Source organism: Eurosta solidaginis, chromosome X, assembly GCF_040869045.1.
Source record: "Eurosta solidaginis isolate ZX-2024a chromosome X, ASM4086904v1, whole genome shotgun sequence".
NCBI classification, from domain to species: domain Eukaryota; kingdom Metazoa; phylum Arthropoda; class Insecta; order Diptera; family Tephritidae; genus Eurosta; species Eurosta solidaginis.
The window spans coordinates 1,530,113-1,549,405 of NC_090324.1; the positions used below are offsets into that span (position 1 = coordinate 1,530,113).

The 19,293-nt window shown below is 36.8% G+C and overlaps 1 protein-coding gene across 1 annotated transcript in view; it reads right to left on the reverse strand.

The window, feature by feature from the left end:
- The window catches only part of Ca-alpha1D (Ca[2+]-channel protein alpha[[1]] subunit D), a 6,221,746-nt gene that overhangs the window by 702,738 nt on the left and 5,499,715 nt on the right, over nucleotides 1–19,293 (reverse strand). The window lies entirely within an intron of this gene.

A 19,293-nucleotide genomic window follows, 5' to 3' on the forward strand; every position in this document is an offset into this window, starting at 1 on the left:
TTTTGTTTAGCACACATTTAGTAATAGGGGTAACGTTCCTGCCAAATTTCATCATGATATCTTCAACGACTGCCAAATTACAGCTTGCAAAACTTTTAAATTACCAACTTTTAAAAGTGGACAGTGCCACGCCCATTGTTCAAGATTTTACTATTTTTCTATTTTGCGTCATAAGGTCAACGCACTTACCAAGTTTAATCGCATTATCCGGCTTGGGTAATAAATTATCGCACTTTTTCGGTTTTTCGATATTTTCGATATCGAAAAAGTGGGCGTGGTTGTAGTCCGATTTCGTTCATTTTAAATAGAGATCTGAGATGAGCGCCCAGGAACGTACACACCAAATTTTATCAAGATACTTCAAAATTTACTCAAGTTATCGTGTTTAAGGACGGACGGACGGACGGACATGGCGAAATGAATTTCTTTTTTCGCCCAGATCATTTTATATATAGAAGTCTATATCTATCTCGATTAGTTTATGCGGTTACGGATTACCGTTATGCGAACAAAGTTAATATATTCTGTGAGCTCTGCTCAGCTTAGTATAAAAATAGGTAGGGCTCATTCCATTTCAAGACACCCGGTCCGCGCAGGACATGATTTTTGATTTCGATGAAATTTTAATATGTTGTTCATTGGTCAAAGTAATGAAACACCTGTTTTTGATTTTGCCTCAAACATTTTTTTTTTCGGACTTATCGGCAATTGAGTTCCATAAAATGCAGTCGGTATTTTATTCACCTATTTTTTCAACTGTCAATAACTTTGTCAAAAATTATCCGATTCTCATGATTTTTTCTTTGAAATGTTCGTTTTTATATTTACTTTTATATAAATCTATAAACAATAGCATATAGTTAAAAAAAAATTTTGTCTAGTATTTAGTAAAAATTTATGACTTCTTTCAAAAATTAATTTCTCAAAAGACGTTATTTTTTTTTTTTTGCTTAAACTTTTTCTATATTGAGTGAACAGTTCATATTTGAACTTGGCTAAATTCCTATTAGCCGAAACTTGTTGTTTTGGAGATATGAATTTTTGAATATTAAACATTTTGTCCCCCATTTATTGATGCAATGCATTACAGCATACAATAACTTTGTCAAAAGTTAACCGATTCTCATGATTTTTGCTTTGAAATGTTCGTTATTACTTTTAATTTTATATAAATTTATAAACAATTGCATATAGTTAAAAAAATTATTTTTTTAGTATTAAGTAAAAATTTATGAGCTTTTTTTTCAAAAATTAATATTTCAAAAAAACTGTTAATGTTTTTTGTTTAAACTTTTTCTATATCGAGTGAGTAGTTTATATTTCAACTTGGGTAAATATCCATTAGCCAAAGCTCGTTGTTTTCGAAATATGAATGTTTGAATATTAAACTTTTCTTTCGCAATATATTGATGCAATACATATCAGCATACAAGGCGATCAATGCCAAATGCTTAGAATTATTTAAAATATCACATTTATTATTGAAAACATTCATTTGTTGTTATTTTTCAGAATTGCAGTGATTTTGTAGTAAATCGGCGGCATTTTTTTACATCTATATACATATACGCTTAAATTTTATATGGACTACTAAGCGTTAAACTTTATCTATTCTTCTGGAATTGCTGCGCAGGAAATTAGTACTCCTAAATTTCAATACGCATTATACTCAGTTGTAACTGAAATATGTGTCTATGTTTCACCTCTATGTATTAACTCTACAAATGGTGTGTGCCCACTGTTCACCGCAACCGATTCAGCTATAGGTTATACACTATTGCCAACAGAGGTGTGTGTCTCCGCTTTTCAGTACAACATGTTCTGTAGCTATTTGCCGCTAGATGGGTCTCCTAACCATTACCTGAGTGAGGATGTGCGTTTTTTTAACCGCAAACATAGACGTATATCCGTGTAAAAAACATGGCTATTATTACTCAGTTTATTAGTTTATTCTCTGTAATCGGGGTTGATATAGTTAAATAACCATTTACATAAAAATCAACCCTTTCTTTGAGCGATGGCAGAGTTAAGAGAGATGAATATGAATAAATAGTTATTACCTAATCAACATTTGTTAACATTTTAATATATAAAATATGTATAAATATACATAATAAAGGGAATCAGGTTTTTTCATAAAACTTTGTACTTTTTAATCATATTAATGTATTAATGCTAACTGGGTTATATTGGTTTAATTACAAACAGTTAGATTTTATATTGTTGTCAGTGTTGCCATTTTCTGGGTAATTCGCTAAATTTGGGGAGTTTCGAAAGCGCGTGGGTAATTTTCGAGTACGCTCTTCTTTATTACCTATGAAAACAGGAGTTCCATGAAAGATCTTAAATAAATTTTTTACTTCACTATTTCGGTTGCGTCGTGTTTCGTTGGCTACAGTTGCAGTAGTTTGCAGCATTTATTAAAGCTCACGGCTGAAAATAATTTTTTTATTCCGACCCCATGAAGTCATGGCCAGTATTGGCGTGATTGCGTTAAATTATGGGTAAAAGTCTAGTTAAGTCGACTGCTAATACGCTACAAAAATATCGAGAGAGGTGTCAAAAGACGCGTATTGACCTCGACACCAATAATCCGAAGGCGAAAAAGAAAAATTGTATATCTGTCCGGAGATATTTGCAGTTGTAATTGGCGATTTTCACGTGGTTGTTGTAATGTTGTAGTACCCACAAAAAAATTGTGAACATAAGCGTTTTGCGCGGATATAGTTTTGGTCTCTAAACCGGTGTTTGACCCACCGAGGGTAATTTTTTATACGCAGAAACGTGTTCTGGACAAAAATAATATGGATACCACCCCCGGTTTCGGAGGAACCCTCGGGTCATTTTTCGGTTTTTCGTTAATATCTTTTGAACGAGTTAAAATTTTTATTTTCCCACTTCGGATTATTATTTTCGAGGTCAATACGCGTCTTTTAACACCTCTCTCGATATTTTGGGACGCGTCTTAGCAGTCGTCCCCTCAACTAGACTATTACCAAATTATGAAACCTATATGTCTTATTTTACAATGTTCTTATATGCTATAAGCTTATAGTCGCTTTTATGGCTTATACAAAAATGTTTAAAGTAAATAACAATAATACATGTCAAAATACAAAATATGGGTAACCGGAAAGTCTTCCTTTGTCTTACAATCTCAGAAAGAAACAAAGAGCAGAAAATGGGTGTGAAATATTGTTCAATTATATTTAGTATGATACCCACCCAATTTTCATTGGAAAGTAAAGATATGTGTCCAAAATTTTGTGAGTAGGAACACTTTGAAATTCATAAATACGATATAATTGTGATGACAAGAAATCACAAACAAACCAAAAAATAAAATAAACTTATTATTTCCCGAAATTTTACACTATCACTTGTGAGGTATTCACTTAAAAAAATAGAAATCCATAATTTCGCGCTTACGATACGATGGCTAACATAGCTTGCTATAGTCAAAATGAAATTAGCTTCAATTTATTTTACAGCTTCAAAGTAATTTACAGTCGTCACAAGTTCGAAGTTAACTTATTTTGCCTATCACCAAACAACAAAACAATTTATTTGACGAAATTTTGATATTTTGGGGAATTGAAAATTGTTTTTTGGGTAATTTGAGAACGGCAACACTGGGTTGCATCTAGTTACATGCCAACATTCGTATAAGATCAAATTCCCAGTAAGAAAATACTCCGCAAAAACGTATGGGTTAAAGCTGACAGCTATTAAAACTTAATTAAAGTTACTCCATGTCTCACCAAACTTTTACCAAATATAAAATATAATGTAATGTCGGTTTTATTGGTCTGTAAATAATGAATTGTTATACTAATTTCTCATATTCAAAACGGCTTTTATGTTTTCGTATAAATGTAGCCGATAACGAAAAATATAAAAAATTTATGGTAGAGTTTCTAATTAATAAAACCTACTGAAAAGTCATAACCACTGGTGACTTACTATTTGGCATATATGTATTTTCAAACATGTAACTATACAGAGTGCCTCGACAAGTAACTTGGTACCTCGATCAAGTTTAAACCTTAATAAAAAATCTTCTATGGATGATCAATTTGTGAAACGTCAATTCTCTAAGCAAATTAAACAACATTTCATATTGTATTCTCTGTTTAGCTGCTTTTTTTATTGTTAAGTGATTTTGTAACACTTTTAACAATACTTGTACTTTATGTCTACATATGATTGTTTATTTTTCAGATTAAGCTAAAGGTATTTAATTTGGTGCTGTAAGTAGGTTTGTGTTATACGTCTATAACATATGATTGTTATATTTAATTTGGAAGGAAAATAATATATTTTAAATAATAAAATTATTAATTAAAAAAATATGTTAAACGAATTAAATGAAAAAAAAAATAAATAAAATATACGGATTCGAATCTGTGAACGAATCCATTTAGGCGCAAGTCGTATTATCTCTACTTTTGCTTCTTTTCTACAAATATAAGCAATGTTGTATTTAAGCTTTACGCCTTCTGCGCGCATTTTTCGACTGTGATGCCACGTAAGATAAAAACAATTATTAAGAAAGCATTATGGAATAACCAAGTTTTTAATGCAACCGGGAAAAGTTGTTGAAAACGCTAACCGCATTTTCTTTATGGTTAGGGGATAAATAATTGACCTACTACTGAGAAATTATAAAGAAGAAGTGAACATTTAACTGGCATAATTGTTTTTGGAAATTCCATGTGTACAGGGTGTCTAGACAGGAAAATTTTATTTAACTTGAAAATTTCTAAATCGCCATAAAAAATTGCCTATGGCTGACCAATTAGTGGGACCTACTGACCAATTATAACCAATCAGTGACAAATTAATTAGCATAATTTATGGCTGACCAATTAACGAAACCTGGTGACCAATTATGACCAATTAGTGACCAATTAATTGGCATAACTTGTATTGGAAGATTTATGTATACAGGGTGTCTAGGCAGGAAAAATATTTTTCCCTTGGAAAATTTTAAATGGCCATAAAAAATGTCCTATGGCTGACCAATTAGTGGGGCCCACTGATCAATTATGACCAAATATTTGGCATAATTTTCGATTTGGAAATCCGCTGATGGGTGCTAACATCCGATAACAGAGTAACATCCGATAACCCGATAACAAAGAAAACTTTAAAAATTAATTAAAAAGTTCCTATGGATGACCGTTTAACGCAACCTGCTGACCAATTATGGCCAATTAGTGACCAATTAATTGGCATAATTTTTTTATTGGAAAATTTATGTATAGAGGGTGTTTAGACAGGAAAATTGTTTTTCACTTGGAAAACTTTAAATGGCCATTAAAAATTTTCTATGGCTGACTAATTAAGAAAACCTGCTGACCAATTAATTGACATAATTTTTTTTTGGAAAATGTATGTATGAAGGGTGTTTAGACAGGAAAATGGTGTTTCCCTTGGAAAATTTAAATGGCCATAAAAAATTTTCTATGGCTGGCCAATTAGTCGGACCCGCTGACCAATTAGTGACCAATTATTTGGCATACTTTTCGATTTGAAAATCCACCGATGGGGTGCTAACATCCGATAACACGGCAACATCCGATAACAAAGAAAATTTTAAAAATTAATTAAAAATTTCCTATGGCTGACCAATTAACGAAACCTGCTGACCAATTATAAACATTTAGTGACCAATTAATTGGCATAATTTTTTTTGGAAAATTTATGTATACAGGGTGTTTAGACAGGAAAATTTATTTTCCTTGGAAAATTTTAAATGGCCATAAAAAATTGTCTATGGCTGACCAATTAGTGGGACCCGCTGTCCAATTATGGCCAATAAGTGACCAATTATTTGGCATACTTTTCGATTTGAAAATCCACCGATTGGGTGCTAACATCCGATAACACGGCAACATCCAATAACAAAGAAAACTTTAAAAATTAATTAAAAGTTTCCTATGGCTGACCAATAAACGAAACCTGCCGACCAATTAGTGACCAATTAATTGGCATAATTTTGTTTGGAAAATATATGTATACAGGGTGTCTAGACAGGAAAATTGTTTTTCCCTTGGAAAATTTTAAATGGTCATAACAAAGTTTTCTATGGCTGACCAATTAGTGGGACCCGCTGACCAATTAGTGGGACCCGCTGACCAATTATGACCAATTTGTGACCAATTATTTGGCATACTTTTCGATTCGAAAATCCACCGATGGGGTGCTAACATCCGATAACACGATAACATCCGATAACAAAGAAAACTTTAAAAATTAATTAAAAAGTTCCTATGGCTGACCAATTGACGAAACATGCTGATCAATTATGACCAATTAGTGACCAATTAATTGGCATACTTTTTTTGGAAAATGTATGTATACAGGGTGTTTATACAGGAAAATGTTTTTCCATAGGAAAACTTTAAATGTGTAAGCAAGTTCTTTCCAAGTTTTTATCCAAGAAATCCCCAGGTTGGAAGTCTCCTCTACTATAATACGCGGGAGTCTGTCATTTGATAGGCTAAAGCAACGAGTATGTAAATATACAGATGCAACATGTAGTTTGGCGTATTAGAGGGAAGGAAGATCAGTTTCTTTACGAAAAACTTCTTCTCAACTTGGTCGAATTCGTTAACCCCCATACCTGCGCGCCGTAAAACGTAATGGACCAAGAAGCAGTCTCGAAGATTCCGAGGGTTATTAATATAGCTCAGCCACGTTGCGTTAATAGCGTTTTTAGCATCCACTAGCTTTGAGTCCAAATGTTTATTAAAAGATAGTTGACAAGTAAGAAGTGCACCTAAGTATTTGTATTCGTTAACTACTTCAATAACTTCGCTACCGTAGATCCCTTTCCATGAGCCGGGGGCTCTACCACTTTCCTAAATACCATGATTTTTTACTTGCTCAAGTCGACAGTTAGTGCCCATGGACTACAATAGTTGTAAAGGGAGTTTATCATTTCCTGTAGCTGTTCAGGTGATTCCGTAAGCAAGACCAGATCATCTGCGTACATAAGCACCTTCACACTAATGTTCTTAACCCTGACACCCCCGCACAAATAGTCATTTAGGTCATTTAAATACAAAGAAAATAGAACCGGGCTTAAGAGGCAGCCTTGGCGGACACCGTGATTAACAGGGAAAGGCTCTGACAGATTGCCATCAAACAGAATTTTGCAAGACGTATTAGCGTAGACTAATATTAAAATTTCAATCATATGAATTGAAAGACCACAGGAGGCTAGTTTATAAAAGAGCATGTTGCGGGGAATTGTATCAAAAGCACACGAGAAATCTACAAAAAAGGCAAAAGTTCTTTTATTACGTGAAAAATTGAGTTGGGCAATGCTTGAAAGCACAAAAATATTGTCTATTGTCGAATAGCCTCTACGAAAACCGGACTGAGACTCACTTAAAATACTGTTACAGTCGATCCAAGCATTTATGCGACCAAGTAAAAGCCCAGAAAAGATTTTATAAATAGTGTCTAGCAAAGGCAGAACTCTGTAATTTGTAGTAGCGTTAGGGTCACCTTTCTTAAAGAGGACAATCAAGATGGAGGAAATGAAAGAAGAAGGAATCTGCTTTCTCAAATAAATAAAGTTTAGGAGCGCCAGAAGTTCATTGAGGAAACATTGGGGAGCAAACTTGTAAAATTCATAACATACGCCATCCTGCCCAGGGGCTTTTTTGCATTTGGTACCATCCATAACCAATTGTAATTCCCGCAATCAAAAGGAGCATCAAGAGAGGGTTCAGAAAGCTGGGGCATTGCCCAGTGCACGCAAGAATCAATGTTATTACGGTATAGGAGTTCTTTGAAATGAAGATAGAAGTCACGGATATTAAGGTTACAACTTACTTTACAATGGACCTTTTTAAGTGAGTTTGTAGCCGCCACCAGTCACTTGAATTCCTAACGCTATTAAGCTGTTCAATTTCCTTACATCGCCACTCTAATTTCTTCCTATTACAGAGCTTAACATATTTTTTCCGAAGAGTGAGGTACTTAATCCTATCGCAATCCTATATAGGAACAATTTTGAATGTATCATTTCTTTAAACTCCTAAAACACATTTTTTCTTGCACCAAAGGTAATGCAAGCGGTAATGATCGCTTCATTATTACAATTTCACAATTGAAAGAAAATGCTTCTTGGAATGTATCATTTCGTTTAATTTCATCAATATATTTTTTCTTACACAAGGGGTAATGTATCATTTCATTATCACAATTTCATACATGAAGGAAAACGCTATTTGGAATGTGTCCTTTCGTGTAACTTCTATATCACATTTTTCTTGCAATGGGTCATGAGTTAAGCTACACATTACTTTCCTAGGACATGGGCTGTGTTAAGATTCATCAAAGACGTAAGGTTTAGAATAGATGAACTTATGCATTACCATGCATTACCTTTTCCCATTGGGTTAATATGGTAGGTGTCACACCCATTTTACAAAGTTTTTTCTAAAGTTATATTTTGCGTCAATAAACCAATCCAATTACCATGTTTCATCTCTTTCATATCTGGTATAGAATTATTGCATTTTTTTCATTTTTCGTAATTTTCGATATTGAATAAGTGGGCGTGGTCATAGTCGAATTGAATGTTGACATAATTTACTTTTATACTGTCAAGATATTAAATTTTTTGTTAAAATTTGACTTAAAAGAATTTTTTTTAAGTGGGCATATTTGTCATCCGATTTTCCTAATTTTTGTTTAGCACACATTTAGTAATAGGGGTAACGTTCCTGCCAAATTTCATCATGATATCTTCAACGACTGCCAAATTACAGCTTGCAAAACTTTTAAATTACCAACTTTTAAAAGTGGGCAGTGCCACGCCCATTGTTCAAGATTTTACTATTTTTCTATTTTGCGTCATAAGGTCAACGCACTTACCAAGTTTAATCGCATTATCCGGCTTGGGTAATAAATTATCGCACTTTTTCGGTTTTTCGATATTTTCGATATCGAAAAAGTGGGCGTGGTTGTAGTCCGATTTCGTTCATTTTAAATAGAGATCTGAGATGAGCGCCCAGGAACCTACACACCAAATTTTATCAATATACTTCAAAATTTACTCAAGTTATCGTGTTTAAGGACGGACGGACGGACGGACATGGCGAAATGAATTTCTTTTTTCGCCCAGATCATTTTATATATAGAAGTCTATGTCTATCTCGATTAGTTTATGCCGTTACGGATTACCGTTATGCGAACAAAGTTAATATATTCTGTGAGCTCTGCTCAGCTTAGTATAAAAATAGGTAGGGCTCATTCCATTTCAAGACACCCGGTCCGCGCAGGACATGATTTTTGATTTCGATGAAATTTTAATATGTTGTTCATTGGTCAAAGTAATGAAACACCTGTTTTTGATTTTGCCTCAAACATTTTTTTTTTCGGACTTATCGGCAATTGAATTCCATAAAATGCAGTCGGTATTTTATTCACCTATTTTTTCAACTGTCAATAACTTTGTCAAAAATTATCCGATTCTCATGATTTTTTCTTTGAAATGTTCGTTTTTAAAAGAAGGTAATTTAAAACTTTTGCAAGCTGTAATTTGGCAGTCGTTGAAGATATCATGATGAAATTTGGCAGGAACGTTACTCCTATTACTATATGTACGCCTAATAAAAATTAGCAAAATCGGAGAAGGACCACGCCCACTTTTAAAAAAATTTTTTTTTTTAAGTAAAATTTTAACAAAAAGTTTAATATCTTTACAGTATATAAGTAAATTATGTCAACATTCAACTCCAGCAATAATATGGTGCAACAAAATACAAAAATAAAAGAAAATTTCAAAATGGGCGTGGCTTCACCTTTTTCATTTAATTTGTCTAGGATACTTTTAACGCCATAAGTCGAACAAAAATTTACCAATCCTCTTGAAATTTGGTAGGGACATAGATTTTATGACATTAACTGTTTTCTGTGAAAATGGGCGAAATCGGTTGATGCCACGCCCAGTTTTTATACACAGTCGTCCGTCTGTCCTTCCGCATGGCCGTTAACACGATAACTTGAGCAAAAATCGACATATCTTTAATGAACTTAGTTCACGTGCTTACTTGAACTCACTTTATCTTGGTATGAAAAATGAACGAAACCCGACTATGACCACGCCCACTTTTTCGATATCGAAAATTACGAAAAATGAAAAAATGCCATAATTCTATACCAAATACGAAAAGAGGGATGAAACATGGTAAGGTAATTGGATTGTTTTATTGACGCGAAATATAACTTTAGAAAAAACTTTATAAAATGGTTGTGACACCTACCATATTAAGTAGAAGAAAATGAAAAAGTTCTGCAGGGCGAAATAAAAAACCCTTAAAATCTTGGCAGGTATTACATATATAAATAAATTAGCGGTATCCAACAGATGATGTTCTGGGTCACCCTGGTCCACATTTTGGTCGATATCTGGAAAACGCCTTCACACCAATCCCTTTTAAAACTCTCATCAATACCTTTAATTTGATACCCATATCGTACAAATTCATTCTAGAGTCACCCCTGGTCCACCTTTATGGCGATATCTCGAAAGTCCACCTATAGAACTAAGCCCTAATCCCTTTTATAATGCTCATTAACCCCTTTCATTTGATACCCATATCGTGCAAACAAATTCTAGGGTCACCCCTGCTTCACCTTTATGGCGATATCTCGAAACGGCGTCCACCTATGGAACTAAGGATTACTCCCTTTTAAAATACTCATTAACACCTTTCTTTTGATATCCATATTGTACAAACAAATTCTAGGGTCACCCCTGGTCCACCTTTATGGCGATATCTCGAAACGGCGTCCACTTATGGAACTAAGGATTACTCCCTTTTAAAATAATCATTAACACCTTTCTTTTGATACCCATATTGTACAAACAAATTCTAGGGTCACCCCTGGTCCACCTTTATGGCTATATCTCGAAACGGCGTCCACCTATGGAACTAAGGATTACTCCCTTTTAAAATACTCATTAACACCTTTCTTTTGATACCCATATTGTACAAACAAATTCTAGGGTCACCCCTGGTCCACCTTTGTGGCGATATCTTGAAACGGCGTCCACCTATGGAACTAAGGATTACTCCCTTTTAAAATACTCATTAACATCTTTCATTTGATACCCATATCGTACAAACGCATTCTAGAGTCAACCCTGATCCACCTTTATGGCTATATCCCTAAATGGCGTCCACCTATAGAACTATGGCCCACTCCCTCATAAAATACTCTTTAATGCCTTTCATTTGCTACACATTCCAGGGTTTCCCTCGGTTCATTTTCCTACATGGTTATTTTCCCTTATGTTGTCACCATAGCTCTCATCTGAGTATGTAATGTTCGGTTACACACGAACTTAACCTTCCTTACTTGTTTTAATTAAATTTTAAAGTTTTTGGCTGTAATTATTTTAGAATAACGCCTTGACATATTATGTATTTGTTTTAGGCAAAAATTCATTATACATTTTTTGTAAATGGCATGAAAAACTTTCTTGAATATATTAAAAAAAATTATGAATTACTTTGAATTGAATTTTAATAAAATTTTTTTTTGGCGCCTATACATTATATGTATTTGTTTCAGGCAAAAGTTCATTATACATTTTTTTCGAAATGGCATGCAAAATTTTCTTGAATATAAAAAAAAAAATGAATTAATTTAAATTGAATTTTAATAAAAACAATTTTATTGGCGCCTATACATTATATGTATTTGTTTGAGGCAAAAGTGCATTATAAATTTGTTGTAAATAGCATCATGAAACATGTTCGTGTTTTAATGTTATCACGTGAATAAAAAAATTTAATTAATTTGAATTGAATTTTAATGAAAAAAAAAAAATTTTTTTATATTAGATGTATTTGTTGTAGGAAAAATTATATTATAAAGTCGTTTTAAACAGCGTGAAATATTTCGAGTTGTGTTATTTACATTGTTAAAAAAAAAAAATTAAAATTTTAAAAAATTTTTTAAAATAAATTTTTTTTTTTTAAATTAAAATTGGCGAAAACGAAAAACACGTAAAACTCCTTTTCGCCACTTAATATATTATTTATTGTATTATAAAAACAATAATACTTTCCAATACAAAATAGTTTCGACACTACCAACTGAGGATGGCACCACGCGAGTGCCGAAACAATTTTGTATTGGAAAGTATTATTGTTTTTATAATACAATAAATAATATATTAAGTGACGAAAAGGAGTTTTACGTGTTTTTCGTTTTCGCCAGATATTTGCGTCGCTTAGCACTCAAAACAAACATATAAATTAAAATTATAAAATTTTCGCGTTTTAATGTTATCACGTGAATATAAAAAAATTTAATTAATCCATTCGGATTAAATTTTAATTAACTTTTTTTGATTGACGCCTATACATTATATGTATTTTTTTTAGGCAAAAGTATATGACATTAATAGTAAGACATATTTCGATGTTGTAAATTTTTGTGGTCTTATATAAAAAAAATTCTTAGTTTTACAATTATTTATATTTAGTGTTTTTTTTTCAATATTTTACACACATTTTGTTCAAAAAAAGGTTTTAATGGTTATAATTACTGATATTTTTTGGAACAAGTGCAGTATACGGACAATGCTGATATAAAAAAACGAAAAATTTACATCGATAGGTATTAATAAAAGAAACATAACGATATATTTTTTTTGTTGGGCAAACAACAACAACAAAAGTTATTAAAGGTCAAAGTTCATAATAAGCTTTTTTTTTAAATCTATATTACTTCTAAGGTATTGGACCGATTATCAACGTCGTTGGATAGGTATTTCCAATACCTTTCATTTGATGTATATATTAAGTATATAACTGCAAAGAATTTCCTGAAATAATATAATTTTTTAAAAAACATATCAAAATTTTTAAAAACTAAATTTTTTTTAAATTTAATTGCTGTATTAAGTATATGAAAATATAGTTTGGTAGATGGTAAATAATTTAAGCTTTCATTTAAAATTATATATAATATCCTTAGTCCCATCAATGCAATACCAACTGGCCTGTTCCTGGTATACAAAAACTTAATTTTGGGAAAATTAACAGTAATTCTGCGCAGAACGCCTGGTATTTGTTTGTTTTATGTGCAGAACACCTTTCCGAGTTGGCGGCCTTTGGCCGCCCTTATTTAAATAACCCTGGGCTACGCCATGCCAAGTTCGGGTGGTTGCCTGAACCGTGGCAACGTGCCACGGTACGCACTCTTTTGCGCGTTTTTAGGTACAGCCTAATAAAATTACCACAACCATGTTTTGAAAATGGCAATAAGGCCATACTGGCTTTATTTCCATTAGCAATTGGAAATAAGGCTGTTGACTGCAGAAGTAAAATATATCGAACAGCTATGTTTTGTACACGTATTTTGAGCATTTATTCATAAAGTAGCGCTAAAATCTATACAAACTTTTTTACATTAATCAACATATGTATACTAATTTACCGCGTGCTATGTACTTACACTTGTGCCTGAGCTAGTAGGGTTATGCTGCCTTCTCCGTCAACGTCTCAAAAGTAAAAGAAATATTAAAGAGAGCAAGAGCGCCAATAGCTGTAGATGTAAATGACATTTAGCAAAGGCAGATAATCGCACCCATCAAGCACAAGTGTTTCATGAATACAAACGTTTCATTGCTTTATGCAGCGACCTAACACCCCTCCTCGCAAACTTATTGCTCCGCAACGGGGTTTGCTTCATTGATATCCAGTCGCGCGAGCTTCACCACCGGCCGAGTCATCAAGCCGCTAGATGTTTTCACCACCGCACTCCTGATTTTACCATCACTACCGCGTATCACGTCAAGTACACGACCTCTAGTCCAAGTGTTACGCTTCGCGTTTTCGTCCACAATCACGACGATATCTTCTGGTTGAATAGTTTTATGGGTTTCAAACCATTTCGTGCGTCTTGTTAAACATGGCAAATACTCTCGGAGCCATCGTTTCCAAAATCGGTCTGCTATTTGTCCAGAGATTCGAAAGTTTTTGCTCACCCTGGAAGAGTCAACTTCACAATTACCTTTCTCACGGATGCCACTAGAAGAACCGAGCAGAAAATGGTTTGGCGTCAACGCTTCGCTATCCGGTGATTCAATCGGTATGTAGGTTAGGGGCCTCATATTAATTGTGCTTTCTGCCTCAGCTAGTGCCGCTCGCAGGACCTCTTCACGAACGCAGTTGTCAGGTAGGATGCTCATAAGAACCGATTTTATTGTGCGCACCATGCGCTCCCATGCACCACCCATGTGGGGTGCAGACGGTAGTATGAAAACCCACTCTATATCAGGATACCTTTGTTCTACCTGGTCACGCGATATCTTCTCTACTTCCTGAGCTAGAACTCGACTAGCGCCTCTAAAGTTCGTGCCGTTGTCCGATGTTATACGCCTCGGAACACCACGTTTGCATATAAACTGTCGCAGAACCAAAAGAAATGAATCGGTGGATAGTGACGAAGACACCTCAATATGAACGGCTCGCACGGTCATACAGGTGAAGAGCACGCCCCAACGTTTTTCGTGCCGCTTACCAATAACAACATCAAAAGGCCCGAAGTAGTCCACGCCTGTGTATGTAAATGGGCGTGTAAACGCGGCGACACGCTCCATGGGAAGTGGACCCATTTCTGGTGCAGATGGCACTGCTCTACGTATACGACAAATTTGGCACCCTTTTGCAACGGCTCTGACGAGTGCTCTGAGTCCAGAGATGCAAAACCTCTGCCTCATTTCGTTGACCACGATTTCATTATGTTGGTGGTGATATTTTCGGTGATAAAAATCGGTTACCAGGTACACAATTCGATGATCCCGCGTAAGTATAATGGGCCTTTTCACGTCTGTTGGTACTGCATCAGCTGCGTCTATCCTACCTTTCACTCTTAGGAGCCCGTTACCATCTATGTATGGTGAAAATTTAAATATTTTGCTCTTACGACTTACCCGAGCATCGGATGTTTTTAGCTGCTTCAGCTCATCTGCAAAGCATTCCGACTGGCACACGCGGAAAAGTAGCAGCTCGGCATAATGACAAGTCTTTTCACGTAGCAGCCTCGCAACTATTGGATTTTTAGGTTCCCATTTCACGATAGAGCGAAGAAAACGCAAGACCCCCATCAGAGCTGCCCGAAGTCTTTCCCATTTGCTGAACCGCGCAGGGTTTGGTATGCAGCTGTCAAGTTCCCCTTTTTCATCGCTCACATGATGGACGGTTTCAGGCCCCTCCTCAATATTCTCGATGAACTCTGAATGCGGCCAATTATGTGAAGGATATCGAAGGAAGTCCGGCCCTGTAAACCATCGGGCATTATTATCCAACACTACATTATCGTCCCATTTGGTGCCATCGTCAGCGACGTTTTGTTTAGAAGAAACCCACCGCCATTCGTTTACCTGCGACTCCTGCAATATTTCTCCAATACGTACCGCTACGAATTGATTAAATTTTTGGGCATCCGATCGTATCCAATAAAGTACATCTTTTGAGTCGGACCAGAAAACTCTACGCGTAATACCAACAGAAAGCTCGCTTTGCACAAACCTCGCAAGGCGCAATCCCAAAATGGCTGCCATCAACTCCAACCGCGGTACTGATATTGGTTTCAGGGGAGCTACTCGAGTTTTAGACATCACGAAGCTGCAGCGGAACTCACCATTAACTCATGCTCGTAGGTAAGCTACCGCTGCATAAGCGAGAATGCTTGCATCAACAAAAACATGGAGTTCGAGTTTTTCGGAGCGGCTTAAGTAGTAAAACCTTGGAATGCTAATATTGTTGATATATTGGAGTTTCAGTACCCACTGCCACCAAGCGATGCGTTTCTTTTCGTGTATGGTTTCATCCCAAGTGACTCCTGATCTCCAAACATCCTGTAGTATTATTTTGGCCTTGATTACGAAAAATCCGAGCAAGCCCAATGGGTCAAAGATTGTCATAACCGCTCGAAGGATCTCCCTCTTGGTTGGTGTTCTTGATTCGTCAAAAAACTGTTTTTTAAACGTCTGCACAAAGATAAGCACATCGGTTTGTGGTCGCCACCACATGCCGAGCACCTTTTCCACCCCATCTCCGGACTCCTCAAGACACTTGTCGCTTAACTCAGGCTCACCTGCCATGGCGAGTAGAACTCGCTTTGAATTAGATAGCCAATGACGCATCTCAAAGCCTCCTTCACTGTGTATGTGTCGCACATCCTTTGCCAGCTTTATCATGTCATCTTCCGTATCGATACTCTGCAGCCAGTCATCGACGAAAGTGTTTTGCACAATGGCTGATGCTGCTAATGGAAACTGTTCATTAAATCTATCTGCGTTTCGGTTTTTAATATTGTTTGCTAGGGAGGGTGAACAAAATGCGCCGAACGTCATGACGACCATAGCGAAGACTTCTGTATCCCGACTGCGGTCCCCATGCCTCCAGAGGAACTGTTGTGCTACTTGGTCGTCTTTAATAACTCGAACCTGGTGGAACATTTCACGAATATCACCGCATATTGCTACTGCTTTCTCACGAAATCGGAGTAAAACCCCTACCAAGTTCCTCATGAGGTCGGGACCCTTAAGAAGCACGTCTTTCAAAGCGGTACCTTCAACCTTGGCGGCTGCATCCCATACCAACCTCCTTTTACCCTTGTTGATATGCATAACTGTAAAGATGGGAATATACCATGCCTTTCCCCCTTTGGAAATCTCACTTTCTGTTAGCTTTCGTACGTAACCCTTGTTGAGATAGTCGCTGATACGATTTCTGATGAAGTTTTCAAGATCCGGATCTTTGGCCATTTTCCGCCCCAGGCACTCCAAACGTTTGTACGCCATATTGTATGATTGCGGTAAGTTAATGCTATCATATTTCCACAAAAGCCCCGTTTACCACCTCTTATAATCTTGGATGTACCGCCAACCGATTCAATCGAAAAGAATGACCGCATCAGGTTATCAAGGTGTGTATCGTTAGAGCACTCACATATATGAAGTAAATTTTCTTTGTGCGGACTATCGTTCGCGTCACGACCGTATATTGACCAACCAAGTCGACAACGTGCTGCTACGAGGCCATCATTTTGACTTTGACGAATCTCCAAAGGTACGCATAATTTAAGGTGGTCCAGCCCAATAAGAAGACCAGCCTTGTAAGAGTCATAGGGTAAGATAGGTAGTTCCTTGAAGTGATCGCGACCTTGAATATCATTAGCCTGTAAAGACTGCTGCGGCAAATCCAAATTTGCGATAGTGCGTACGCCGTGCATCTTATATTTAGCGCCTTCGTTGCCTCGTGCTGATATTTCGAATGATACGATTCGAGAGTTGTTTTCTTGCTGGGTAATATTTCCAGTCCATTTGAGACACAGCTCCCGACTAGGGCCATTAAGTTTAAGTTCGCGAGCCAATCTATCGTCTACCAAAGTGCAAGATGCGCCTTCATCGATGAGTGCGACTGTCTCCAGAGCTTCGCCGTTGGCATGCAAAACTACGGGAATATACCTAAAGAGAGCTCTATCATGTTGCTTGCGATGAAGGCACACGACGGAGTCGTCGGCTTCAGCTTTAGCATTAGTATTTGTGGCAGTTTGTTGTTGTAATCGTTGTCCGTGCAGCAGCGGGTTATGGGGTAAACGGCACCCATCGACGCCGCACATCTTATTAAAATTGCATCGTCGAACTAGGTGATTCTTAAAGCATCGTACACAGAGTCGTTTTTCCTTAACCAACTGCCAGCGTAATTGCCTACTAATTGTTTTGAAGTCACTGCACTCAGCAAGATCGTGTGCACCTGTGCACTTTGGACAAGGGGTCTTGGGCGATGCCTGCGTTTTGTTGACAGGGTTTGAACAGGTATCATGGACTAGTAGTCTTTCCCGACGCCCTTTGTTTCCTAACTTTACCTCTGATAGCGCGCTGTTAACAGGGGTAACTTGACTGGCGCAAGATGCCAGCCCGAAGAGCCATTCGTCAAATATTATGATATCGACTCGTGGAAGACCTAGCCGACGTCTACCCCATTCCAGCTTCATTTCACCCGGTAATTTGTTCAAAAGGTCATTAAGTAGCATTGGATCGTTCAGATATCCGTCGAGATCCATAGCTTGCATTGTCGCCCTATAATTTTGCACAGCGAGTGCAAGCTCAATTAATGTTTCCAATCGATCCAATTTTACGGGTGAAACTTCTCGTAGCTTGCGTTGGAGTGTTACGTGGATAACGTCTGGCCGACCGAAAAGCATAGGCAGAGTCTCAATAGCCAAATTAACTGTAGCTGGCATCATCAATTTCCTCCGGACTGACTCTAGTGCAGCGTCTTTCAAACATTTCTGTAACCTAATAACATTTTCTTGGTCAGAAAATCCACAGCGCTCCGTAGATTGGACATAGTTTGTTATGAATAACGGCCATTCCTCTGGCCTACCTGAGAAGGAGGGCAAATCTTTAGTTATAGCTTGTCTCGCGGCTACATGCGAGGGCAACAACACTGAGCTAGAATTTGTATATGGCATTGATTGAGCCATCCCAACCCAAGGGGTCTAATTAGCATATGCCCCATTATGCAGACCAGAGGGTGGCTGCGCACACAAAGATGGTTGAAATTGAGTGGACGTGAACGCAGAGTTTTGCACATTATTTGTTGGTGCATGAACAAACTTGGGTCTCTCTTCGCTACACTCAAACCCGAAAATAAAAGAGTAATGTTTTTTTCATAAAACGTTATAAAATTCACCTTTTTTTCAATTTATTAATGGTTGCTTAAATTCATGCAAACTTCAACCCAAATGTATTTAAACTTAACTCTTGACTTCAATAAGCTACGTATATAAAATATATATAAAGGTAGATAGTTAAAATGAATGTACATATGCAAAAAAGAAGCGCGTCCGCGGTTGCCGAGTAATAATGCTTGACTGTTTTGACCCAATACCGTTGACGACGATGGCAGTGGTCGCTCGTTGGTGTCTTCCACTTCGCCGCGCACGGCTGCGCATACGTATATTTGACGCCGTCTAAATATTTGTGACGGCGGCTTAGGCATCCTGCCCGCCCTGCAGGGAGGTGCTTGTAAGCACCTTCTGCAGCTCCTGCAAGGCGCGGATGGTGGTATCCAAAGCGCGACTGGTATTGCGCCGTTGGCCTTGCGCCGTTTGCAGGCCATCTGGGGTGCGCGCGATCGTGCGCTTGACCGTCCGTTTTGGTTTTGGGATTGCTGCGGGTTTGGTCGCAGGGTGCGCCTTTTGTGCCCTACAGGCGCAGGAGGACTTTCTCTCTTCATT